The sequence below is a fragment of the Microtus pennsylvanicus genome, chromosome 1 (assembly GCF_037038515.1).
Source record: "Microtus pennsylvanicus isolate mMicPen1 chromosome 1, mMicPen1.hap1, whole genome shotgun sequence".
Taxonomy (NCBI): domain Eukaryota; kingdom Metazoa; phylum Chordata; class Mammalia; order Rodentia; family Cricetidae; genus Microtus; species Microtus pennsylvanicus.
Window position 1 is genome coordinate 45,706,409 of NC_134579.1, and position 27,402 is coordinate 45,733,810.

General features: G+C 40.0%; 1 protein-coding gene across 36 annotated transcripts in view; it reads left to right on the forward strand.

Annotated features, from left to right (window-relative positions):
- The window catches only part of Zbtb20 (zinc finger and BTB domain containing 20), a 766,528-nt gene that overhangs the window by 649,680 nt on the left and 89,446 nt on the right, over window positions 1-27,402 (forward strand). For 2 of the 36 annotated variants that reach the window (XM_075962817.1, XM_075962950.1), the window contains exons 1-2: window positions 3,068-3,187; window positions 4,067-4,272. The exons of 28 other annotated variants lie outside the window; for them this stretch is intronic. The gene's annotated coding sequence lies outside the window, so the exon portion shown is untranslated. Of the gene's footprint in view, window positions 1-3,062; window positions 3,188-3,226; window positions 4,273-27,402 lie in introns of those variants that run through there. 6 more of the 36 variants (XM_075962968.1, XM_075962811.1, XM_075962871.1 and 3 more) reach the window with 6 other exon arrangements.

The following is a 27,402-nucleotide window of genomic DNA, read 5'->3' on the forward strand; positions in this document are numbered from 1 at the left end:
AAAAGAAAAAACGCTGCTTCCTAGGGTCTTTTAAAAGGAAGCTCCAATTTCTCTCTCTCTCTCTCTCTCTCTCTCTCTCTCTCTCTCTCTCTCTCTCTCTCTCTCTCTCTCTCTCTCTCTCTCTCTCTCTCTCCCCTTCCCTCCCTCCCTCTCTCTCCCTCTCCCCCATCCCTCTTCCCCTCTCTCTTCTTTTTTTCCTCTTCTAACCAGACAGCGGGAGGGTTCCTGGCTCCCAGCCAGCCCAAAAGCCTCTAAGTGTTTTGCACTTGTTTCAGGGAGTAGCTGCCCGGGGATTTTTCAGCATTTTCACTGGAGAACAAAGAGTTCTTTACAAAGGGAGGGGGGGCTTAATGTCTGATATATGTTTTTCTATTTTTATTAGTTTTTTTGCCTGAAAAAGAAAGAGACAGGAACAGAACATTACTCTATAAAGACACAAAGACAGTCAAAAGAAACATAGTTATCTTTTCTCTCCATCACCCCACATATATACATGAAAAATTAAAAGGAATGACTAATTAAGTTGGCTGTGTTGCTCTTTTCTCCTCTTCCAATCTTTCTGAATTCAACTGTTCCTCTGTTCACTCTGCTGTTCTTTCCTCCTCACAGTAAAAGTTGCTCAGGGTGCACCCTTTACTAGCATGTCTCTACCATTTTTGTGTTCCTAAAATCTTGTAGGAGAAAGAGCAAGAGTCCATCAAATAATCAGTTTAGTTGCAAGAACATCCTCTACTTTTGCCACTTGGGTAAAAAGTTAATTATGGAATTTGAGCTCCCAAAATACCAGTGGGGTCCATCAGTTCATTTGATCTCGCAAGTTTTTGCGTCCATCTGCTGAGAAGGCATCACCGTGTCGCTTGTCAGCTAAAGAAAGGTAGTAAGGGGTAGATATTTATCTTTTCTGTTTTGTTTCTATGACATAAATGACCAAACCTCCAGAGACATTACTTGTCCTCTCTATGATATATTAGTTGAAGAAAAATGGAGCCTAAGCAGAGGTTTTTGAACAATTCTGATCGCCACGTAGCTTTGTGTTCTGTTTGATGTTTTGCCTATGTGTGTGTATTTCCACTATGAATTTGTGCTTGTAGCAAACATTCCAGAATTCTTATCATTTTCAAATTAATCCTCTAACAAAAGAAAAGAAAAATCAGGATGTAAACTGTATGTGAAAAGTGTAGTAAACAGTTTTATCTTTTAATACATGCTGTACACTTATATTTTTATACTAATGTCCTTGAATTATAATACCAGGGAAATTCTTTCTTTCCAAAAGTTCTACTCTTAATGCATTTATGTTTTAATTATTGTTTGGTATCTTTTGAAGGTTCATAATGGACACTAAACTGAGCACAGGGTAAAGAGCCACAAGCACCACAAAAACCGAAAATACAGATTAGCTGAGCACCTCACTGCACATAGCTGTGGCTCAGAGAGAGCAACTACAACAGTTGTTCACGAATCAGAAACTCTCTCCTTTCTTCCTCCCATTTATGGAAAAAATATAATCTCTTCGTTATCCCCATGAGTGGAAACTCTAAGAAATACTACAGACATATGCATTTTCCCATATTTATGAAATGTGTGTCTCTCTGTGTTTCTTAAGGGCACAGTGTTTCAGGAGCAGAGGGCAACGCCTCACTAGTCAGCCCTCCTGACTGGGAGGTCCGAGTGCCTTGTGTTTGAAGTAACTTGATAACAAGGAGTCTTTTCGGGAACCCTTCTATGTGTGTGCTCCTTCAGTAATGACCCTCAAATTAAACCTGGCACTGGGTGGCCGAGCTAGCACTTGACCTCACGGAAAGATACTAGAAGTAGGGGAAGTTTGGGCAAATCCAAAATTTCTAGGGTAGATCACTTGTTACAGTTACATGTTTTCTTGAGGAAAATTCTTGGATTGCACTCAGATGTCTATATTTTTGTAGAATTTGTAATGCTTTTAATAGTGCTTAAGGAGTAAACGATCCTAAAATGAAAGCCAGCCATCAAAACTAAAAGAAACTAAGTCTTTAAAAAGTTTTAGATTGAAAGCAAAGAGGTTTGGAAATTTTTTCCTCCCCCGCCCCCCCCCCAAGAGACTTGGTTTCTTTTTTTTTCTTCTGAACCTTTTCTGTTGCTGGAGCTGTTGTACCTGCATATTTGGGTTTGTGTGTGTCTCTCTTCTCCCTACCCTTCCCCTCTCTCTCTCCCTCTCTCCCTCTCTTTCTGGTTTTTGATGTGACCAGATTGTTTTCTCAGAGGGACAGAGGGACTAGGAAGAGGCTGTTTGTTGCTGAAGGCAGCAGTGGCTCCCCTTGCTCTAACACAGGCAGGCAGCTCCCATCAGCGAGCTGCACCGGCAGAGCACACTGAAAGGTGATAGCTGTCATTCTGGGATTCTTGGTAGATCTGACCTGAGAGGAACACATTCACAGTCGAGGAGAAAGGGGAGAAAACTAGAGGAGGAGGAAAGAAAAGCTCTTTGAACTGGAATACACTGGCCCTTTCTTCCTGGAGGCAATCCGCTCTGGTGCTTGGCGACGTGTCCTGCACTATCAGATATCATATGACTTTCTATTTAGATTTCTTTTTGGAGAATGGCCTGTTAGGACTCTGTTTGTTTTCTTTTATTTAATTTCCTTCTCCCTCACTCGCTAGTTTTGTGTATGTGTGTAGAGTGTGTGCACGCATGCATATGTGTGTGCAATTTTTATCTTTGTTTTTGTTCTGTTGACCTGATGTTTTATTTAAGGACAAAGCTTTAATTATTTCGGTATAGTGGTTTAATCACTTGCCAAAAAGAAACCTCATTCTGTGCTTTTTTGGGGGTCCATTTTTAAACACATCCATTACCACGGGAGGCTGCAGCTCCTAAATGCCTGCTGGTCAGACCTTGGCCCACTCCCTCACCTTCATATTCCCCTCCTCCTCGGCAGTACGCTCAGCAGTGTGAGTTAGGAAACACCTGTGCGGAGTTGGGAGGGAAATAAAAGTAGAGGCAACTTCTTCAAATCTACACTCCTAGTTTCACTTTAATAAACTTTTTTTCAATCCTTGATTCCCCCCGCCACCCCCCTCCCGGCACTCTGTTGAGCTGGAAAACATCAGAGATAGTTAAGGACATGTCTGTGGAGCTTTTGTGAGGCCAGCTGAGCACCACTGGAAAGTGGAGCAGGAGTTGCAGTCCATTCAGAGACTTAAGAATGAAGTAAGAGGTTTAAATACGCTCTTTGAGATCGGTGGGGCTGTTCGCTCAGGGTTTGGTGAGAGATGGTAAATGGGGTATTTAGGGCATGCAAGGCAGAGAAGGAGAAATTGCCAGACAGGAGAGAGACAGGCATTCCTGCTGCAATTAGTACTTTTAAAACCTTAACTCAATCAAATTTTTATTTTGTATATCTCAAAATTTAACTGATCAATGTTTGATCAGTTACCTTTTCATGCTAGCAATGAAGAACAGTTATACAGATGATTATTTATCGATTTACCGTAAAATTTGATGTGCTTCTTTTTCAGTTTTGAAGAGTTCAGATTTTAGTTAGAAAAATAAAAGTATAACTTCTCTCAATAGTATAAGGTTGTCTATACATTATTCTTGCCATACAGAACATATCAGATACTGATTGTGTGTGGATGTGTTTGTATTACAACGCACGAGACTGCCTTAAAGGTTCAGGTGACCGCTACATGCTTCAGACCTGTAGCTTTTAGTTTCTTGTTACTTGTTCTGAAATTATTTTTTATGAACCTTTAATGTGCAGTGTCTTTTCATAACCAATGGTGAATTTTGTTGAAACTCAAAGAGAAATTTATTCCACCCCTTTAAGACTACCCAAAGGGGAAGGAAAAACTATTCTCCTTCGGCTCAAAAAAAAAAAAAAGAAAAGAAAAAAAATTTTTTTTTTTTTAGAAACCTTTTTCTCCCAACGGAAAACTCCAAAACAGCTCTGTCTCAGAATGTTAAACTTGGCATGGATAAGAAATGTGAGTTTTGCTTTATTTGAGGAAATTTGTTTTTGAGACAACAATGTTATAAATATTTTTAAATTGCCTGCTGAGCATGCGCTGTCTCTGACTTTATTCATAGTTTTAAATACACACCAAAGTGCAGTCTTCTGAATGGCCACAGGTAAGGCTGTCGATTTGTGTGATCCTTCTCTGAGGCACCTTCAGTGAGTCTACTCAGTTTTCCAGAAGGGAAAGGGGCAAGAGCTGAGTTCAGACCTGGATACCCTTCTAACTCTCATAGAGAAAAAGTGAATTGCCCACTAAGGCTTGCACACTGTACTTAGGGTAAGTACTATTCAACTTTTCTTTCCTATACGAGTTGCCTCCTTAACTTTCTGGCTTATTGCTAGTAGAGTAAATGGAGAAAAAATTAACTCAATGAGGAATTAGCCTGAAAGATAAGATTTGCAGATTTTTAGGGACATCTATTGTGCATAAATTCAGGGATACGCGAATTTGCCAGTAAAATGTTGGAAGCTCAGTGCTTCCAGAGCAAAGATGTGCTAGTCTGAACATGTCTGATCTCATCTGGAATCGAAAGCTAAATCTAGGTGGGCCTGTAATAATACCAGAGAAGGAACACATGTATCTTTTGTGCGAGCTTTTTTTTTTCCCCCTTAAGCCAGCCTTCCAAAGGCAAATGACAAAAGAAGAAGATTCTCCTCTCATTGCCTTGGTCCTCTACTTTCCTTCTGCAGTTCTGCAGAGACATGCCCAGGTGTTCTTTTCTTGGTTGTTGTTGTGGTCATTGCTGCTGAAGTGCAGGCTTTCCTGTCACTGATGGTAACTCTTCCCGTTTTCCTGGGAGCTTTACCTCCATGACTCGGTGTGATGGTGCTTCATGTAGTCAGCTCTATCAGGTCTGCAGTGTCCCTCTCAAGCGCTGTAATTCTGACTGATTCTTACTAGAATGTAGCTCTTCACTAGCTGTTTGTGATAGCTATGGTAGAGCTTTTTCTTCCATTTGTGGGGCTTTCATAACTACCCAAACAAGTCACCCTCTAAGATGAAATTTCTCATATTTATTTGTGATTCAGAACTGAACTTGTCTTGAAAACATTTTTTAAAAATATAGTTAGCCATTTGGGATTTTGCTTGTTTTCTTTTTGTATTTTTGTTTTATTAATTATAATAAATTATAAAAAATGTAAATAATTGTATTTTTTAACAAAATACATTTTGATATGCAATGCTTTTCTAATTTGGTTTTCTTTAAGTGGTTTAAGATTAAATTTGAAAATTTAGTGTATTAAAAAGAATATTAAGATGCCTATAAGTAGCCTACTGATATTTTCAATACTTAATTTGAATTCATTTAGAGTTTTACTTTTCATTTGTCATATTATCTTCCATTGCCAATCAACATTACTATATGCAAGGGTGTGTGTGTGTGTGTGTGTGTGTGTGTGTGTGTGTGCGTGCAGGTATGTATTAGCACACATGCATGCATACTTGCATATACAACGAAAGATACACAAAGCCACTTAACATTTATATTAATTCTGCTTTTACATAAAAGAAAAAATTAGAAAACTTTGGTTATTTTATCATTTTTTGTAATTTGAAAATCCAATAAACTGTTGCCTCTCTCTGATTATTAACCACATATGCTTTTAAACATCTGTTTATGTTCTTATAAGTTACCTTAATTTCTATTTCATAGGTCTTACACACTCCTGCATTTTATGAGATGTATTAATGTGGAAGTTTATTCAGATATCACTTGCTTTATTGCATATCTGTTAATGTGTTAACAAGTGGTTTGGGTTTTTTATTTTGATTTTTTTTCCTTTTCTTTTAATTAGAGAGACTGTGTGTTTCTAAATGTCACTAGTATTTTGAGGAAGAAACTTTTAAACCTGTGATCTCCTAGAAAGCTTTCAGACAAACCGAAGATACCATCTTTACCTTGCATCTCGTGGGTTCATTTGTCCAGGTTGTAACATTAGCAACCCGGGAAAAAAAAAACAACGATAATAAGTATGCCATGATAATTTTTCTGACTATAGAACTAAGAACTACCAAAGAAAATTGTGGCATATGTAGGGAAATGCCAAGACCTTTTCCAATAAAATCAGCTGTTTCATGCTTTTTCTCCCCCCCCCCCCTTTTAAATTTTGTTTGTGACTTTTTTGGCTTGCTGATGCATTTCCCTATAATCTTAGGAAGCCACAGCAAATTTTCAATGCCACAGCAACACTGCAGCCACAACGAACCAGAGAGCTGGTCCTGGGGGCTGTAGCCTTTCTCAGAAATCACACAAAGTAGGAGGAGTAAGGACGCTACTCTTTTTTTTTTTCCAAGTTTATTCAACCTGCCAGGGACAGAGTTTTTCTTCGTGCATATTTTCTTCACCTAGCTAAGGCTTTTTCTTCACTGTCAATGACTTTCTATTGCCTCTGAGAGATGTTTCACACAGCAAAGCGTTCTGTTTTCGCTTTATATTGAAACATGGGAAGCTTTGAAAACAGGGAACGACAAGGAAAGGGAGCTTCAGGCATCTGGGAAATATCTAAAAGAGCATTGGGCTCACAACTAGTTATTTAGATGGGTGTGTCTGTAACTTATCTGTTCTCTCCAGGGCTTCTCAGGGTTAAAGGAAAGAAGGGGAGAACTATAGGGCTCAAACTGTGATCTAACTGACTCAGTAGATGGAGCTCTTCCCCCTAAGTCTGCAGTTAAATTAATGTCCCACTGCAGTTTGTGGGACTCTGTTTTAAGGTGTGTCATGATACACACATAAAATCAAAGCCTGTGTAGCTGGAGAAAGAATTTTCTGGCACTTTTGAAGACATAAAGCATTTGTTCAGAAACACAAGTCTGCAGAGGAGCAGTAAGGATAGGGTGGGAAGTGAGGTTTACATAGCTAAATTTCTCCCTCTCGTTCTTGATACTCCTAAGTGTGAAGTTAAAGCCTAACCATTTTCCTGCAAAGGACTATAACCCTAGGAAAACATATAGCATGTACAGTGTCTGGCTGTGTTCGTGACAAGCCTTTCAAGCTATTTCAACTGTACAGCTCTACTTTCATTTGTCTCCGCAAAGGAATCTTAATGCTGTAATGCAATTGTTTCGTCTAGTTAGTGTAGAGAATCTGGCTGAAGTGCTACAAATTCTGGACTGTGACAGCACCGTGGACGGCAAGGCAGACTTGGAAGGTGTTTTTATAAGAGCAAATATACCTTCAACAATGATTGAAAATAGATCTCTAGCGTCTATTTTAATATAGAAAGAAATACTTGTTTATTTCTCTTTAAATTAATCAAAATGAGTAATTGCCACAGCATTCTTGTCAGTTTGTATTATCTTCAGTACCAATAATAAGTTTGATCATTGCTCTTCCCTGGTGCCAGGAGGGAAAATATAAGCATGCAAGATGTAATAAGTTTTCTTTCTTGCTCTGTCTTCTCACAGACTGGAGGTGTTATTGGGTATCTCTTGTTAAATCTCGATAAGATCATTTGGCCAAAATAGAACTGGCATTGGCCTTTCTAGCAAAAGAAGTAGCATTTTTAAAGGACTTGGATTTCCTTTGCACACCACGTGTCTGCGTTTGATATACTCCAGGAAAATAGAGAGGATGAGACAAAATTCTTCCTAAGCAGCCGCCGTAGGCCAAACACTGAAACAGTGCCAGCCCGGACCAATCAGGCGGGCTTCTCAGAAGATGCATGCTTTCTGAGTACTTCTGTGGAGAGAAGAGGGAGGAAGCCCTTGAAACTGCATTCACATGAATGAGTCTTCCCTAATTTCGGTGAAGTCCGTGGTAGTAAATTCAATAACTTAGCTTCTGTAAAGTAGAATATCTGAGTTTCCTGGGCCAGCTGAGGCTCCCTAAGTGTTGTTCTCTCACATCTTTTAAACAAAAGTATCTCTCTGAATTTAAACAAGTGAAAAACTTCTCACAGAGAGCAAAGAGTAAAATTAATGGAAAATCAAAATCAATTCCAAACCCATTTCTGGCATGATGAGAATAACATTTGTGCTGTGTTTAAAGCAGTTTAACACAAGAAAATGATAAAATGATCAATATACTTAAAGCCAGAAATAACCAGGAGAGAGCAACCTGCAGCCTGTTCCCAGTTCTGAAACTCTACACTTCTGATTAAATGTGAAAATAAATGACTATATCTTTTATAAGGCGGCCCTCGGAGCCTTCTAACGTAAACAGGACTGATGAGAGGCCAGCTATCCAGTGTTCTATTAAAGCTGTGTTTTTAGAGTTTAGGGTAAACATTTCTGGAGCTACACTGTTGTGCATTTATTTATATGCATGCACATACTATGACCATAAAAAGAACAGAAGTTAAAAGATATGGTATTGTCTGTGAAGGACATTACCACTCTACAGTCTTTATACTACAAAAGCAAATTTAAAAACAAACAAACAAACAAAAAACAGGCTTTAAAGCAAAGAAATGTTTTAGGCTACATCAGAAAGTCAATGAATGGTCAGTGTGGATCAGATTTAATATCCTTTTCAAAAAATACTTGAATTCAATGCATACATAGATATACATATTTTATATTTGTTGCTTTAATTTACTCTGAGGGATTTAAGTTGACATTAAGAAAATCTGAACCTATGGATTCAAGGTCACTGAAATGCCACTATCTGAATTTACAAAATTCACTCTAGTCTTAAGATTTTTTTTCTCCCAATTAGCAATCTGTTGTTACTATATCAGAATCATTTCACGGACAAAGTATTTATTGATCATGTAAAATAACATATCTACTTGAAACTATCTGAAGAAATAAAGACGACAAAGTCCAAACACATTTAATTTTGTTGAACTAAGGTACAGTAGGGATGATGATAATTCTAACAAGCACCATGACGGATGTAACTACAGAGACGCATGTGTGATTACATCAGTAAGAGTGAACTCATTGGGCAAGGTCAGGAGGGGCGACTCAGAGGCTGTGACAGGGTAGGGACTAATGATTAGTTATTGGAGATGCTTAAAGCTTCTGGCTGGGAACAGTATTAACAGATAGGGAAAAGAAGAGTCAATTAATTTTAAAATGGATAGAGAGGCAGTACTTTTCCTATCGGGTATAATCAACAACAGAATTCAACTCTTCCAGGGAATTACAGTAACACCTTAAGCTTCGGTTGTCCAGGACAATAATGGTAATAAGGAGATGCTGTGCATATCTGCTTAAAGAGTCATAGGCATGGAACTGCTAGAACAGTTGTCATGCTATTGATTAATTTAAAAAGCTCAGCTTTAAATGTCCAAAAGCAAATATCAGTGTCATAGAACCATGCTCATTGTATCTCAAAGACTAAATGAGCCTAAAGTATCTCAGTGAAAGAATTTTGGACTGTCGGATGCAAGGCCATGTAAATTTTATTCTTTTTATATACGTGTATATGTGTGCATGCATTTGTACATGTGTGTGTGTGTGTGGTTTGAATTTTAACAGGAAAGTTTAGAACAGAGAAAGTGATGCTGTACTGATTTATCTGGACCAATGTGCTATACATATACCATGTGTTCTAAACAGGGGAAAGCAGTGAGCTTTGCAGAGAACCAGGGGCCTAACAGAATAATTTTATTACTGGGATTAAACCACTAATTTTGCCAATAAGAAAACTCACACATGGCAAAGTGACAGGTTGTTCTTCAAATGAGAAAGGTAAAAGTGGGACATGAAGGGAAGTTCCCTGGCCGCTGTGCTCTCCCACCCAGGACAGACCTGTAGAGCTGGAGAGGGTTGATATTCCAGAAGCAACTGAGAAAGAGAACAAAGGCACCAAGCCTTCTGGGTTCCTGTCTTGGCATCAATCACCTCACCTTAAGTGGGGCACAGGTTAGCCTGTGTGGTGAGGATACCTTTGTATTTTGGAAAATGGTAGAAAAACACTGTACAAATCCTAGAGACTTTCTAGCGTTTACACTGCTCCCTACCCCATAAAAACAAGACAAGGAGAAGAAGAAAAGGAGAGGAAGGGAAGGAAAGAACTTTATAGTCACCACTATAAAAGAAAAAGGCTTCCTCCCAATGAGTCTCTTCAGCTCGTGCATTTAGTCCCCAGGGTCTAACAGGCTTTGCTGATTCACCGAGCTGACACATACTACAGCCCAAGCTCCTCCTTGTCTCCTGAGCGTGCTCCACATTTTTCATCCCTTTCTCCTCAGAGTACAGAAGCAAATTCTCCCTCTTTAATATGACACCTTGTATATTTTACAGACTCTTGTCATATTGTTTCATAGATCAGCTTCTAGTTTATAAAGTGAAAAGCAATTCTATATAATTTTGGGCAATGTACATAATTTTACTGAGGCTCATTTTCCATCTTTGTAAGCAAGACAATAATGGTCACTTTGCTTGGATATTATAAAGATTTTTAGGAAGTGTCATCATAAGGTGTTTAGCATAGTGAGTAGCCCATGGTTACTACTCAATATCAAATTTATTAGTACTATCACTACTATTGCCCTGCTTCTAGGTTTTTCCCTTATATTAAGAGAGAAAAATAAATTGAGTTCAGCATCTTATCGCTCAATGTACAGAATGACTTTTACATAATAGAAGCTGGATAAAAAAAATATATAGAATATCCTTATGCAAGCCCCTATTAACCTGCTTCTTCCTCACAAACCTCCTTAAATTCTCTCCCAGAGGTTTAGGACAGTGGTGGTCTTAGCCAGTGCTGGCTCACATGCACCATAAAAGAGTCAGTGTTGTCGGCTGTGGACTCTCAGCGCCACACTATCTTTAAGGGTCCCCACAGACCTCCAGTACTTAGGATGGCTCTTTGCAGCAGCCTCAGAAGTGTCCGCTTCTCTTCATGGTTTATGTGACTAATGATATTGTTATTACTCTGTCTGTAACTTGGTCTAGAAACTTTCACTTCGGAGAGCTGGTCAAGATCTCAAATTTAATTTTGGCTGTGTTGGTTATAAACCAATTGTGTATTCGTTACATTTATAGATTCCCTCTTCAGCTATATGTTTTCGTGGCTACTGAGAGCTCCTGACTCTGTGCTGAATGTGCTAAATTTTACTTTAGAGACCTGAAAACAGCAATGAGGCTTGGTGATCACTAGCTGACATCTTTGGTTATTTTTTTCCCCTTAATGGTCTAATCTTAGCTAAGTTTGAAGAGTAGGCAAGTAAGGAAATTTTAATTGTTCAAAATATGGTGTGGTAATTTCTCTATTAATGAGGTTTTTGGTCAATATACATTTTTCCTATACATTGTTGTTTTTCCAAACATGTAACACATATTTTATAAGGGGAAAAACAATAAATACATGAAAATGATTTTCTTAAGTAGAAGTATATAAAGGCAGAGATATAACTAACATTAAATGCAAGGGTTTGACTGTAGGCAGAGCAGCATACAAGGGAAACTTAATGCATATGGGTGCTAGTCCTTCAAGGTATTGGTGAACAGTGAGAAAATGAAAACAAAGTCAAAAATGTGGGCATGTAAAGGATGACTTATGCTGAAGTCAGGAAGAGTGTTGCCTTTTAATCTGCCAGCGTTCCACTTATGTGAGACAGAGCTGGTATTTGTGAGAGAAACAAGGTCACATTTAGGGGAGCTGGTAATTCAATGAAGAGCTTCGATTTTGCCAGAGTAATATTGTTGGCATCAAAAGAAGAAAGTTTTGCAGTTTTCTGTGTGTGCACTTGCTGTTCCTGGTGTTCCTGGTGGGTGGCTGAATCATCCTGATGGCATTCAACAGGAACCAGCTGCTGGGAATATTAAAATGCATGCATTTAGTCCTCTAGAGAGACAGGAGCATCTGCAGAGTCTTCCTATCTTGATGGTACAGAAAATCCCAGGGAGCATCCTCTAGTGGTTTTCACTCTATTCATTTATACATCTTCTCCTCATAGTTCTCATCAGTGCCCGGAGTCCTAACCAGAGGTAGCTGGGGTATCTGAGTCCTAAATTCACACCAGATTGCAGAGTCAGACAGTGAACACTTGCCATCAGGCTGTACGAATTGCAGCCTCAAGGACAAAAAGTGGTGCTCCTCTCTCTTGGCCTGCTTGACTCACGAGGAGTCAGCCATACTCAGCCCTCTAGCTAGGTAAAGGCTGAGATTCCCTCTCCTACAGCTTTGCCAGGATATAAGCCTCTGCATTCTCCTTTGTACTCATAAAAGCACCTTCTGCTTTCCTTTTGTATCTTTTGTTTATTTTATTTTGTAATTATTGGTGGGTTTTGGCTTAGGTTTTGGTTTTGGTTTTTGAGCTGGTATCAACAATTGAGGAAAAGGGTAGTGAAAAGAAGAGGTCTACACTCCATAATCTACTAAGTCTTTCCCATCTCTAATATTTATGAATAATGTATTGAACTGATGGAAAAAATGTTGAATATGTTCATTATGAATTATATTCATCAGTGTGTTGCCTGGAATATAAAAGAGCAAAGCAGTTGCGGTGTAGCTACTTCCTTACAATACATGTGCTGGTACAACAGAGCTCTGTACCTTTTGCTAGTCCTCTGTGTGCCATCCCCAAATGCACACGTGGCATGTCTGAGCAGTAACTGCAAAGGGGGTACCTGATGGAAAAACAGACGGCCAAGGTTCAGTAGAGTCTGAGTTCCGTGCAAAAGCAGCTCTGGAGAGGGATTGATAGTGCAGTGTCCTGTAAAGAGAGTGACTTTTACATAGCAGGCATTACTTAGATATTGTCATGACACAGAGAATGTCACAGTCCTACCATCAGAAAAGAAACTCACAATTTTGATCTGGATTTTTTCAGGTTAGCATAAATAACTAATTTGTTGCCATTTGAAATCGACAAGAAATAATGGAAGAAAATTAAGAATTAAATACTTGTTTATTAGGTGTAGCTTCAAAATTCATTCTGCGTTTTTTCTCTACTAGTTTTCCTTCATTATTATATTACATTTAGGATTTATTAAAGTAAAATTTTATTTCCTAAGCACTCACTAGATGTCATTAGTACACACTACCCAGAAACATGACAATAGGCCAGAAATTTGGGGTTTTTTGGTTTTGCTTTTTGGTTAGACAAATAATCAGCAGAAAAGGTAACAGAGAGTTAACATAATTTCAAAACAGCCTATCCCTGCCTTCATGAGAGTTGAGCCAAGACAGACCATGTAGGGTCAGGGACTGATCAAACACAGCCATAACATCCAGGTGAGGACATTTCCTAGTAAAAGCAGTTCAAATGAAAGGTAGGACCCAGCTCCAGCCTTTCCGGGGCCCTAGGGAGAACAGTAGGCATTGATGAACACAGACTGCCTCAAAAAAAGCCTTTGCTCCTGCCTCTGTCACTTCGGAGCTCTTAGGAGGAGGAGGAGCTGGAGTACATCTCGGAAACCAACTTCAACATTACAGTGACCATTACCTCAAACAAAGTGTCCCAACATTATTTATAATCACACATTTTAAAAATGTTCTTTCTTTCCTATGATCTTTTAAAAAGCTAAAATCCATAATACCTCATAAAAGTAAGCATAAACTTAAGAACAAACACAATTACCAGTAGTTTATCCAGTCTTAGACAGCAAGAAAGAGGGGAGAAATAAATAGTAAAATATGCTTACAGGGAGATTACAGCATCCAACATTTACATGAGGTCAGGAGAAACTGTACTGATGCTCCAATTCCACAGCAGCATGACAGAGGAGCCAGTGTGGTAGGATTTACCCAGCTCCACCCTGCCTGTCCATGGAAGAGAGTATGTGTCAAACAAATAGAAAACACCTCTCCCCATGTACTTCACAGCAGTATTGCTAAGGCTGATTATGCCTTCATATATAAATGTACATATTACAGTTTCCTGTTTACAGGAGGGGAGAATCGTCTTAAAAGAAATGAATCAGGGTTTTTTGTATGTTCCTGTTGTGAAGGTCAGTCACTTTTTAAGTATATTTTAAGGCCTCCTCTGCTAATTACCAATTTTTAAAACACTTGAAAATGATGAGTGAGCCTCTCTCACCTCACAAAAGAGAAGGCTTTTGAAAGTGAGTGTCAGTATAGAGATTTAAGCATGTTTCCTTAAAACTGAAGAGTCCTAATGGTCTTACTGAACCCAGAACAAACCCATTGGACAAAATAAAAGACAAGCTGTGCCAACAGATAGCTTTCAAAATCTTAAATCCTGGATATAGCAGTTTATTTAGTACGAAAGTCTAGTTGTGACTATAGAGGTAAGCTAGTTGTATTCGACACCCAGGTATGATGCAGCCTCTGCCTCAGTGAACTCTCAGCAGCTGCGATTACCCACAAAAGACCTGCACATGGCTGGAACCGTTAACTTTCCCTCACAGAGAAGAGGAGAGGTTCATGAGGCTGCCCTAGTCCCCAGGGATTGATGGAGAGTTGATAGTTCCTGGGCACACCATCCCTTCCTGAGAATGTATAGATAATCAACAGTTGTTGAGAATGAGGCATTGTCTTCAATGAAGTAACCACTGCTAAGTGGCCCTTGCTCTTGTAAGTAACGATAATTAAACACGTTCATGTACCAAACTAGACTTGAGTAAAATCTGTTCTTTGTTTTGTTATTGATGTCCTATTTGGGGTGAATAGACAGATAGACATTTGTTTACCTCCCCAGGAAAAGTTCAGATAACATGTTTTAGAAAATGAGATAAAGGCATACATAGAAAGAACAGAAGTAGACGTCGGTGCCTACCAGCATCTGCCCAAGCTGTTGGTCTGTCTGACAACAGTCAGGCTCAGCATATATAAGCTCGCTGTGATGACTGGGAAAGAGGCTGTATTCATCATACTCTGTACTGCAATTATTCTTTTGATGTTGGTTTTCGGTTTTTAATCTCTCTTTTCCCACTTCAGACCTCACTGGAATGATAATGACCTGAGGAGGGCAGGTGAAAATAAATAAATGTAAATTATCTTTTTAGTCATCACTGCTACCCCCAATAGCATGTCCTCTGACCTCTTCCAAGCATCCAGGAAAGAGAAATTAGCTTCCATGGAGAGTGAAGTCATACCTTCAACTTAGCATAAGCAGAAGAGAGGAAGGGAGTAGTAAGCATAGTGTTAGTGAAATAAGTAAGTTTCTACTGGGCTGGGAGCAGGTTCTCCTGTTTCCTATATTTTTTTCCAAACTGAAAAGAATTATTGTGGTAACTCACCTATGCTTCTGAACCTGTGTGCGCATGCCTAAGACCTGCTCAGGGTAAGGCCAGAAAGAAATCATAGCTTGCATCCAGAAAACCGCCATCCTTTGTAGTAACTTCTGGCTGTTTTGGTTCTGATTTTGCAAAATGTGTTTCAGTTCCCAGACATTGCTGTCCTGGGTATGCTGAGAGCATGACAACGTAGGGATTTGGGGTACAACAAATACAGCAGAGTTCAGTACATTCATAATCTTCCAGATCTGTAGGCAGGACCCCAGATTGTTCTAGTCTGGGTCAGATAACTTGGCTGGGCCCTTATTCCAAGAATGCAGGATTAACTGAGAGCTTTGAGGACAGTGGTAAATGATTTTTAAGTTTGAATCTTGGTGGCAGTGGAAATAGAATGCCTTGGGACAAAACGATAACTAGAACCAGAGCCAGCTTTTTGAATGTCCAGCCTACCCTGCTGCACAGGGCCCCAGTTTGAACAGACACCATGCTCAACCTAATGCTTCACTGAGGCTGTCTTGAAATTCTTAATAATTTCTAATAAAAGGCCCCATATATTGCATTTATCCTTGAGCACTACAAATTATGTAGCCGGTCCTGCCTGCCTGGAATTTATCTTTCCCTGGCATGCCAGCTGAAGGTATCAGTCACATGTCTTCTCTTACTGAAAATGATCCCCTTTTTGATTCCTCAGAAGCTTATTCCCCTGTTAAACTCTTTGAAGATTTCTCTCCAAGTTATGTGGTTCAAAGAACCCATCTTCCTTCCGTCCTCCAAACACCCCAAGATGACTATGATCAAGGTGCTCTTAGTTTATAATCAAAAACTCTGTAGTTGCATTAGCCAATTTATGTGTTTGTTTGCTTGCTTGCTTGTTTTTGAGGTTTGAGCTGTTTGGTTGTTTGTTTTATTAAAGGCTAGCACCTGGAAAAATAGTTATATCATGATACTAAAGCATTTACCCCACATTGTTATTAAAATGGGCATCAGCCATCAAACTGAAAATTTAAAAACTGTATCTTGAATTTAGATTAACTTACCTGTGGTATTTCTTAGCCATCATATAATCAACTACAACAATCTTATGAAAACAAGTTGATCTTCTAGTCCTGATCTTGGGCTGACACCCTCCCACCTCCATACCACCGCTAGTTATGAGTCCTCTGCCATCCTCACCATCCTCCTGCCTCAGCTCTTGTAAGCCCTGCATCACTATCATTGAAAACAATAACAATGGCATTATTAAAGGATTTTGTTCTTTGGCCTGGTGAGAATAATTGTTCCTGACTATGAGACGTAGATAGTAATCCTAGCTTCCACCTTAATTTGTGTCAATTACACGACCCTGCAAAGTACAGGAGCCTTTTCACAGTAAGAGCCTTCTCCGAATATACAGGCCTCGTCACTTCCAGTCAGGTATATACATCCCATTCCCCTATTAGGGGGAGGAAAAAACAAGTTGACCACATTCCTGAAACAGAGTGCACATGCCTGGCTCCTAACCAGTTTCCAAACATCCATAGCTGAGAGAAGAAAATAGCTGTCAGAGCTGGGGGAAAGATCCCATTGACAAAGAAGTCGCCTACCACCTCCTATCACTTCCAGTCAACCTAGTTAATGCCCATGATTGCTGGAGGACCCAGAGTGGCACTGATGACCTAGCACCAAGCTTGGTTCACTGACTCCAAAGTTAGGAAGAGCTGCTGCTTCTCTCTGTCCCTCCCCCTTCTACATCTCCTCTTCCTAGAAAAGGAAACAAGAGGAATCCAACAGAGAGATGCCGGGCCAGGTAGTTTTTCCTAGTTTAAATTATACGAAATTGGATTTACCTGCCCTTCCCTGAAGTTTGCAAGCATTTTAATGATTAATGACTTCCTAGCTAGGAACATCACAACCAAGTCACCACAGGAAGTCCAGATGCATAGCTGATAGATAACCCATGGCTTCCTCCTATGAGGTTTTCCTTGGGTCCTCAGATCCAGAGAAGCCCCCACCAAAAACTCAAAGAATACTTAAATTCTTTCTGGTCATGACTACCCCTGTCACTCTCTTTGCCAGCAGAGCCCAGGGTCCTATGTTAATTTGATTCCCTCCTTCAACCACCCTTATCCCTAAACTGTGTTTATCCCTCCCCCCACCCCCAGTTTCAATCCAAAACTTCCTTCCACTGCTGTAATTATTGGGATTGAAGTGGCCAAAGCATCGAGACATGAGTGGCTTAACCACACGATGTGATGTTTGCATTTCCAAAGTGCGGCAAATTAAAATGTACTTCACTAACAAGGGGCATCGCAGGCATCTTGCCTGCAGTGGGTGGTTATTCCTTCTGAGCCAAACTAGACTGCCTAGGCTTAGCCATTTTCCTCAATGGGAATAGATGTGTTCACTTCACCCCACTTCACTGTAGACAAAGAGAGGAAGTGAACTCAGAAAAGCAATCTTTTTCCCAGGAAGAGATAAAGAGGAAACGTAGGTAAATAATCAATCCCGGGATGGTTGCTGAGGGTCTCCCATGAAAAAGAAATCACAATACTACCTTTTGATTTTGCAGGAAAATAAGTTTGTATTTTAGATAGTAGGTAAGGCTATAAGAATAGTGCAAATAAGTTTAAAACCTAAATACTTTGTCCAAGACTCTGGCCTCCAGCAAACTGTAAGCAGTTCACAAATCGGAATCAGTCATTTTGGTGGGGGGCTGTTTACATTTGAGAGTGTAATTGGCTCAGAGGGATTCCGTATTTCCTTCAAGGTGACCAAATTTAGCAATAGAATTGAGTTTGGGTCCATGGGCTCCTCAGATAACCTAGATTTTCCCCGTAGTTGCAGGCTCTGCTGAGAGGAGGGCAGCCTTCCCTTGTAGTCATTTCTCTCCACTAGCTGTTGTTCCTGCGATTCCAGAAAAAACGTTAGCAGAGAATTAGAGGGAGACTGTGGGGCATTAGGGGGACATTAGCAACTATTGAAAAGGCATTCTGACCTATTTCTGTAGTTATCAATGTAATAGTATTTGTTGCCAGGAAATGCACCATTGACGGCTGGGAGGTTGGATTGCACTAGCAGCCTGTTCTCAGGGGCCCTCCAGTTACAGGAGGTGGTAATTCTAGTTAATAAAAGGGTGAACTTCAAACACATTTTAACCAAATCAAATTGTAGCAGGAAATATCGTATTACTGATGTTCAGGCCGACTCACAGCTGGTAACATTAGTCAGTTCATAGGCCCAAATTCCGACTTTTCAGCGTTTTCAGATGCATTTCTGGCGGCTAGAGAGTTCCCCAAGCACATTGTTATGAAGGAATAGGAGATTTTTAACTAATGTAAAAGCTAGGATAAATGAAAATTTTTTATTCTTGTTAGACTTTTTATAAGATTGTCAGATATTCAAATAATATGTAACCAAGCCAAACATCAGGTGGTTGATATGAAATCTAGAGCCAGAAGTTTAAAAAAAAATTTTTTTCTTGTTTTGTTTTTTTCCATGACATGTTGGCAAATGATAAAAGCGATTCACTCTGCTAACCAGAGATGCTGGGCAGAATTCCCCCAACACTGATTTCATGCCATGAAAAGCACATGGAGTCTGGCCTGGCAAGGCACGGCGTGCAGCACAGGCTTTGTGTCCTGTGGCTCGAATTTGAATTCTAGCTTAGCCCCTCCTGGTTCTGTGGCCAAAGAAGGTCACACAACCTGTGAACCTTGGGATTGCCACATAGAAAGTGGGCATCATTCCGACATCCATGAATCCGACATCCATTGTTCAGGAGGACCAAATAGGGTGACAGAGAAACCACATAAGAAAACAGTGTCAGGCAGGTGCTGAAGTGTTCGAAGGTGATGATGGTAGCTATCTTCTTCCATTTTTCCTTTAAAACGGTGATTTTAAAAGACTTATTTTCCACAGTGAAACATATTTTGCTGTGATAAAAATACTGCTGCCTACCCTGAAGACTGACCAGGTCAAGTCCTGTGAGATTGGGAAACCTCATCTTAGACACAGTTAGGCCTGAATTTCCCTTTAGTGGTCTGTACTGGGTCCTCGCAGTCAGAATCTAGAAGAAATTATAACCAAGGCCATTGACCCATGAGCACACAGCCCCATACTGCGTGTAAGCAGAAAGTTCCTAGGACCTTCATGGTTTTTGTTTGTGCTACCCCACAGAATTGGGAGACCTGCCAGACACCTTTCTGTGGATTGTCTACTGCCTGGATTTTTTTTGTAAACTTTTTCTATGTGCCTGTTTCTCCATTTTCAGAGATTAATTTTGATTTGGTTTGCCTACACTTATCATGCTTTAAAAGCTTCCCATTGTAGGTAGGTTGTCTCAAATTCTATATTTGAAGGTGGAAAGGAAAATTCTGCCCAAATGTAAGCACCATGGAGTCAAAGAAACAGTAGGGTTTTTTGTTTTTGTTTCTGTTTTCCAATTTCATTCTTTGAAAATCCAGACAACCTTGAATTCTTTACAAAAGCACATCAGCAATGCCGTCCTCCCTTCTCTTACACACGCACAGACACATTCACATACACATGGGGGGGGGGACTATTCTTGAAGATGTTAAGAGACAAAATGTTTATAAGGAATAAAAAATCTAGAAATATAGTTATTATCTTTAAAAAAAAAACAAAAACCAGAACTAGAAACCAGGACATCACAATTCTGTTTCTTGTTGCTGCCCTTTGTGTTTGGATCTCAGCCTGTTTCCCTCCCCAACCCACTGACATTACCTCCAGGGAACATGGGTTCTCACTCATTCTCTTAGAGTGTATCAGGGGAGAATTCATTTGTTACTGTTTTGAAAGACATTTTGATTCCTGTACCAAGGGCAATGTACGTGGGCACAGTATTTGCCTCGTTTGAAAAGATGAAGACCTGAATTATTCCTCCCATCACTCTTCAATGGGTAAAAGAATGAACTTTTCACACCAGCACCGGAAGAAAACGATGTCATTAGAATGCCGGCTTCTAACATGGTATTAATAATTGTATAAATATCTAGACTTGATGCAGACACACTGGCCTTGGCCGGCCTTCAGGTGACTTTCACTTTATCCATGCCTGCCTTTGGTAAACGTTAACTATGGAGTCGCACACGAGAGGCTCTTGTTGTGCCTGTGTATCTCTCCTATACAGCCCACCATGTGTGCTGATGGCTAGTTAGCATAGCTGGATATGGATGCCTTCCTTTTCTGTGCATTGACCCATTAGTATGTCTGCCAAAGGGCTGGCCCGTAACCAGAAGGGCTTACTTCTTCTATCTTGTGCCTCATAAGCATACATAGCTGTAGCTCCCTAGACCAGAAGGACAAGGTAAGGACTGGAGAGATAGCTCAGTGGTTAAAAGCACTTACTGCTCATGCAGAGGACTCAAGTTCAGATCCCAGCGCCCAGGTCAGGCAGCTCAAGACTTTCTATAACTCCAACTCCAGGGGATCAAAAGCCTCTGCAGGCATACACACACACACACACACACACACACACACACCCCACATACACACAAATATACATACACTCTTCAAATACTAAATCTTTTATAAAGAAGTAATAAATATTGTGAATGTTGTGATTTGAATAAATAGATTTACCAATGTCATGGGAATTTTGAGCAATACATTTTCTTTTCTGAACTCCATAAATGCCTGTCCAGAAACTAGCTAGCCCACAGAGATCATAATTCAGTTGTATCTGTAAAGTGTAAGGATGTTTTTCATTTCTGGTTTTTTTTCTAATTTATACCTTATAGATGTCATTTCTTCCTTCTACTGCATGCTTTGTTTCTTTGTTGCTGAAACTAATCTTAAATACCTGCACTCATGGAGCTTTTCTGCCCCAGCTTCCTGAGACTCCAAAGTAGCTGGAATTACAGCCAATGTGCCAGGCATCCTTCCCCACTCTTGATAATTTCACATGGTAAATTTTTAAATGAATGGCTGTTGATTTTTTAGTTAAAATACCATACGAAAGCAAGAATTTCTCCCACTTCTTTTCATGATTACAGTCAGTTGAGTCTTGACCTTCAGACTTTGTCTATCCTGTAACACAGATATCCTAGGATTTTAACTTGAGCAGAAATAGTCTTGAATTATAATCTGGCCTCCTCCTCCTCATGGTTTCCATGGGACTGATGGAAAGTTACATTTTCTTAGTGAGACAAGGGAGCTTCTCTTTTTCATAGGACTGTTGAATGGTTGGATGACACAGCTATCTATATGAATAACCTTTTAATTCCTAGAAGAAAGAAGAGACACATCAGACTCATAGCTCCAGATTGAGGAAGCGTCAGCATCCTCACACAAATAATTTTGTACATCCTACAGTTCAACTGTAGGTGAAGGTTTTATCCCTCCAGGCTTTTAGGGTAGGTGCAGACAAGTTTGTAACGCCTGTCATTAACTGTGACCTCAGTCCAAATGAAGCAGCTGATTTAAACGAAAAGCTTCTTCTTTGCTCTACAGCCTGACTGAATTCCATCTACACAAAGTTATCTGAAGTTCCCTGGTATTGGGTCACAGGAAGCGATACAGCAAAGAATTCCAAACAGACACATTGTGCTAGTTTGTCACAGGTTCTGCCTCCGCAAGCCTGCTAGCAGGGAGCTAAGAAAGCCAGTCTCTCCCCAGCTAGCATTCTGTTGAGTCATGTTTACTGTCCCCCCTCAAAAAGGTTCCAAAAGCAAATGCAAGAGGTTGCCGAAGGCAGGGCCATGTGGCGTGTGCACTACTGAAGTGAAGAGGCATAGCGTGCACCTGCCTTGTGGCTGTGGCGGGCCATCTTGACTGCGCCATGCCACAAGTTAGCATTTTGGATGAGCAATTGCCATTCTGTTGTTTTCTTCTCAACACATGGTGTTCAAAAACAGTTAAAAGAAAACTGTACCCATTTGCTCATCCCAGAAATCTAAAATTTCAAAGACGCATGCCAAACTAATTTTCACATAATATTTTCCAAGCTTTTTTTTTCTCCCCGCTGAGAAATGATGCTTCACTTTTTGAACTCTTGGTGTCCTGGCCTGGGGTAAATGAGTGTAGTTTCTCTTTAAATGGCATTAAACATATCAAAGCAGGATTATATCTGTCACTGTCTCTCTCTCTTGTTTTTTCTAATGGAATCAAAATCCTTCAGGGAGTGTCCCAAATCCACATTAATGTCTTTGAGTGCTAATGTCTCCACTGGGACTTTCACGTTAGCAGAATACAAGTGTGTGGTTCCCCTGTGCTGTCTGTATTAGAAAGAGATGAACTGCTCATCCCTCATTGTCCGTGGCCTTCAGCTAACGATGAGTTCAGGGAGGGTCTGGGTGCTGTTTATTCCTTTTTGGCCACTTCTCTCTTGTGCAGTTGGCCCAGATAGCTTCTGTGAGTGCTGTTTCTAACATGGGTGAATCTGTGGAATGCCAGCCATGAGTCTCATCAAAAGGGCTAAGCTGCAGATCTGCCAGTCCTGTTTTTATCTCTGTTCTGATGGTGAAAAAAATGTGCAAATACCCAAAATCATAGGACATGGCTGTTGACATTTTGTCATAGGGTATCTATCGGTCATGTGTCCCTTTGATGGCTAGAGAGTAACATGCCTGTTTATTTACTTCACTCGCTTTTTGCCTCTTTAGCAAAGCAAGTGGAATGATTTCTTTTTTGTCAACTCTGATTATCAAGTATCAATGCTCCATCATGGTATCATAAGTAGATAATAATTATAAATAGTAGACTCTAACATTACTAATAAATAATAAATAGTTCATTATATTTCATCTTAAAATGGACCTTTTACGTGCATTTAATTATGTTCTGGAAATCTGTAGTATTTCTTTGTTGCCGTTGTTGCTTTGTTTTGTTGTTGTTTTTGTTTTCTGAGACAGAATTACACTACATACCCTGACTGGACTTTGACTCACTATGTAGCCTAGGATGGCACTGAGTTCACAGCAGTCCTCCTGCCTCCACCTCCCAAGTGTTTGGGTCACAGGCATATATCTCCTCATTCAGCCTTGGTACTCCTTAGATAATTGTGAATTAATTCTTATATGGTGGAGAAAGGACTGGATGGCTCTTTAGAACCAGCCTCCAGCCCCTGTCCAGTTTCCTTCTTTAGCCCACAGAAGACTCTGTTGTGGCCCCGAATGGGACAGCCATCAGGATTGAAGTCCAGGGTACAACTGTCAAAGCTGCTTGAAAGTGTTTTATTTTTTCCATTGTCTACACCCCATTCTTTTTTTCTATCCTTTCCACTTTGTTCTTCCATATCATTTCCAGTGTTTTTCTTTTCCTTCCTTTCCTGCAAGAAACTTGATAAGGACATTTGAAACTGTTTGTGTGTGGACAGGCTAAGCAAGGGATCTAAGGTTGTTTTAGATGACCTCTCTGTGTAGGCTTTATGTGTGGAAGGATACACAGATATTTTTTTTCTATACTTTGCAAAAACAAGATAAGTCAATAAGGTGAAAAATGACAGCCCTGGGTGGCACCAGCAATGTGCTTACCTTTAAACATTTTTTTAAACCAAATCCTCATTTACTGGTATTGAATGCAGAATTAACCAGACCACAGTTTTATAGGGTTGGTACAGGTATTCTGTTACTAGTTTTGAAAAGATATGGTTTAGTTTTGGGGGAGTGGTTTATTTGTTTTGATTGTCCTTAAACACTGATTTCCATGATAACTTTGCAGTGACTGATAAATTATCTATTGAAAAAACTACCTTTTAAACATGAGTCATTTGAATTTTCTACATTAATATTTGTTGGGGTGTGTTTAATGTTAGTGTCTTCAGGCTAGCAGGTTTAAATAGTAAGATGGTTGAAAATGTGTGTTTATACATATGCTAACTTCTGCATGAAATTAGCATTGTGAAATAAATGCTCACTTAAAAGATCACCAGTGGTGTGTGTGTGTGTGTGTGTGTGTGTGTGTGTGTGTGTATATATATATATATATATATATATATATATTCATCTTTGGGTTTCCTCTTTAGTAGTGTTTGGCAAAGAATATAAGGTCAAATGTGAGTGTCATAATTTACCTTTTAGATTTGTGAGTCTAATCAAAGCACAGTCTCACCATGCCATAGTTTGTTTGCCTGAAGAAAGCAAAGTGACCATTGCTACTCTGAAAGGCCTTTATGATGATTAAATGAGATGGCATGTATATCAGCCGATAGCACCTGAAACATGGTAGCTATTCACATACTGTTTCGTCCTTCTTTCCCTTGGACGGATACTTGGGGAATGTGGTCATGCCTTTGATCTCAAGTTTACCACTAGTAATTTTTCTCATTAACTAGATTGAGTTAATGATACTCATTAGGTTTTAGCCACTGAACTTTTGTTTATCACAAGGAAGCATTGTTCTCTGACCTATACTACAGTCTAGCTGGAAGCAAACTGATTTGAAGTCTGGCTGCAGCCAGGTTCCTGCTTTGTCTCAAGTTTTTCTCACCTTGACCTACATTCCCAGGGCAGAAGAGCAGCCAAGCAGTGAGTCCAGAGAGCTCTTTTCTGGAGCTTCTGGGGGAGGGCAGCGAATCTATGTGGGATAGGTTCTCAGAGCATTTCCAGTGTCTGAGTCAAATACAAGCACAGTTTATACATTCTCTCATGAATCTAAAGTAATGATCATGACTGGTATTAATCTAGTGGAAACTAATTGTCTATAGCTATTTGAGGTAGTTACAGTGCAGAAATAAAACAAGTATATTATGAATTCTTGTTAGAACAAAATCTGTCTAATTGTGTGTTTTTGCTTTCATGATACTTGCACAAGTTGGGGCTCGACAAATGTTTGTTGAACGAACAAATTTGTTTAGTCAGAAGTTCCTGAGCCATGATAATAACAATTATAACTCAGTTTCCAATGGTTACTGCCTCAGAAGAAAATGTGTATATGTGTATGTATCTATTATATACCTACCTCTCCATCTCTACATATTTGCATATATATGAATACTATTCAAATAAGGAATTATTTAGATACAAAGTCCTAGGAACTCAATTAAACCAGATCTCTCATAACTCCTAATCCGTCTTTGAACTCATTGCTGCTGAGATTGCCAGCTGCATACTTACCTCTCTGACCATTGGCAAGTCCTCCGTTTCCTCATTATAAAATGACTAAATGATGACCTCATCTGGAAACCCTTTCAACTCCAGAATTCCATCCGTTATCCCTACTGAGAGATGGCGTGTGCTTCTGAGAAGTGTGCTGTCATTGAACATAGGGCAAGTCTTTTCTTACCGTTAAAAATCACAAATGGACCCCACTAAGAAGTTAGCAACTAATATTGGTTTATGGTGTGGAATGTGTATGTGTGTGTATGAGAGAGAGAGAGAGAGAGAGAGAATCATGTGAGTGTGTGTACGTGTCTGAGTGGGTGTGTGCATGTATAGTGCATACATTTATATATCTGGGTGTATGCAAGATTACATATAATGAGATCAGTTATCTTCTTTGATCTCTCACCTAGAACTAATCCATTAGACTAGGCTGGCTGGCTGCTGAGCTCCGGGATCAACTAATCCATTAGACTAGGCTGGCTGGCTGTTGAGCTCCAGGATCTGCTGGGTTACAGATGTACTGCTGCACACATCTTTAACATGAGTGTCGGGGATCTGAACTCTGGTCCTCAGGCCTGTACAGCAAGCACTGTACTGACTGACTCAAATAACTAAGTGCTGGCTGCAGATACTTAGTTATTTGTGTATGTAGTAAGGTACATATGTATGTACATTGTATGCACATGTATGTTCAAGTTTACTCAACTGTCCTTGTATATGTGGAAGTCAGAGATTATCATCATATGTCCTCCTCCATTGCATTACTCCTTGTTTATTTTTTTGTTCATTCATTCATTCATTCATTTATTTGCTTATGTCTTTATTTATTGGGGGCACCTGTGCCAAGGTACGAGCGTGGGGGTCAGAGAACAACTTCCCAGAGTCGGTTCTCTCCTTCTACCATGTGGGTCTCAGGGAGCAAAATCAGGTCATCAGACTTAGTGCCGTTTCTCTGAGTCATCTTGCTAACTCCTCCTCGTTTTTGAGACAAAGTCCCTCCATTAGCCAGCAACCCCCTGGAGTCCTTGTCAGTCCCCAGCCCCAGAGCTGAAGTTATAAGTACATGCCATGAGAAGAGCCTGAAACCTGGCCCGGTAAGTCCCTTGCTCTGGCCTCCACTGGGGCAGTGCTTCTCTGGAGGAAATGAGGTTGCCAGTCCCTATCTAGCTTCTGGACTCAGTGTCTAGATGCTAGTGACAGTGGGTTCAGTCACCTCGCCATGTCCAGAGTCATTCCTTTCTGGTGGCTTGCCTTTTCCCTTTTGATGCCTGCATATTTAATGCTGTGTCTGATAGAGCCTGATTGTCTCCGTCATGAAAAGGGTTTATGTCATTAATATGCTGATTTGGTCCATGAAATGGAGAGTAAACTGCCAGTGAGGCTCGGTGCTGGAGTTGCTCCTTTTCCTGCTCTTTTACAAGGAGAGAAAGACTCTAAAATGTGCATTTTGGAATATCTTTTTCTCTTTTTACATTTGAATTGAATCCTCCTTAAAGGGACGATTCTGAAAGGTTCCATTTCAACATCTGCCTTTGGATGTCCGTATGTCCCCCTTGCTAGATGACTTTATGGCTTTGGGCACCATTTCCTTTTAGTTTCTGTGAGTATGCTGTGTCCTGGTCTTCCCTCAGAATCACTATGGCATGCAAAGGATAGTGACTGTTCTGGATGCTTTTGGATAATCCACATGAGCACTCTCTGTCTATTGCCTTCCCTGTCCCAAGTGCTCCCTCACATTCCTGATAAGAGTCTTACCATTTAATTCCTTTATGATAAAATTCAATGTTTACCCAGACCCTAGATTCTGATGAATGCTAAGAGGAGACTCAGAAAACACACACCCAGTCTCATTCTGGAGACCACTTTACAGTGTAAATGGACAGCCCTTGGGGGAAGCCAGTCTCCTACATGCGAATGGAAGGGGAACAGAGGTGTTGCCTCCTCTGTGGCAGGACCTCCTCCTCCCCGGGCTACAGTACAGTCCTGCTCTTGCTTAATTAATCCATTAAGGTCTATCTTAACCCTAGTCAGTAATGATCGAGGGGCTCACCGGAGCCATCCAGAAGGGGGGAAATTAGATGGATAATGATTTTTGTGCTGATGATGTGTTCTGTCTTTTTATATAGTTGATCCCGTGAGAAACATATTTCTTTGGTGTATTCCTGATGATGTTCTCAAGACAGATATATTACAGAGGAATAAATCAGGCTATTAGACATTGCTAGTGTCTAATTCTTCATGTGTAAAATCAGTGTTTTAAAATCAAAGCTTT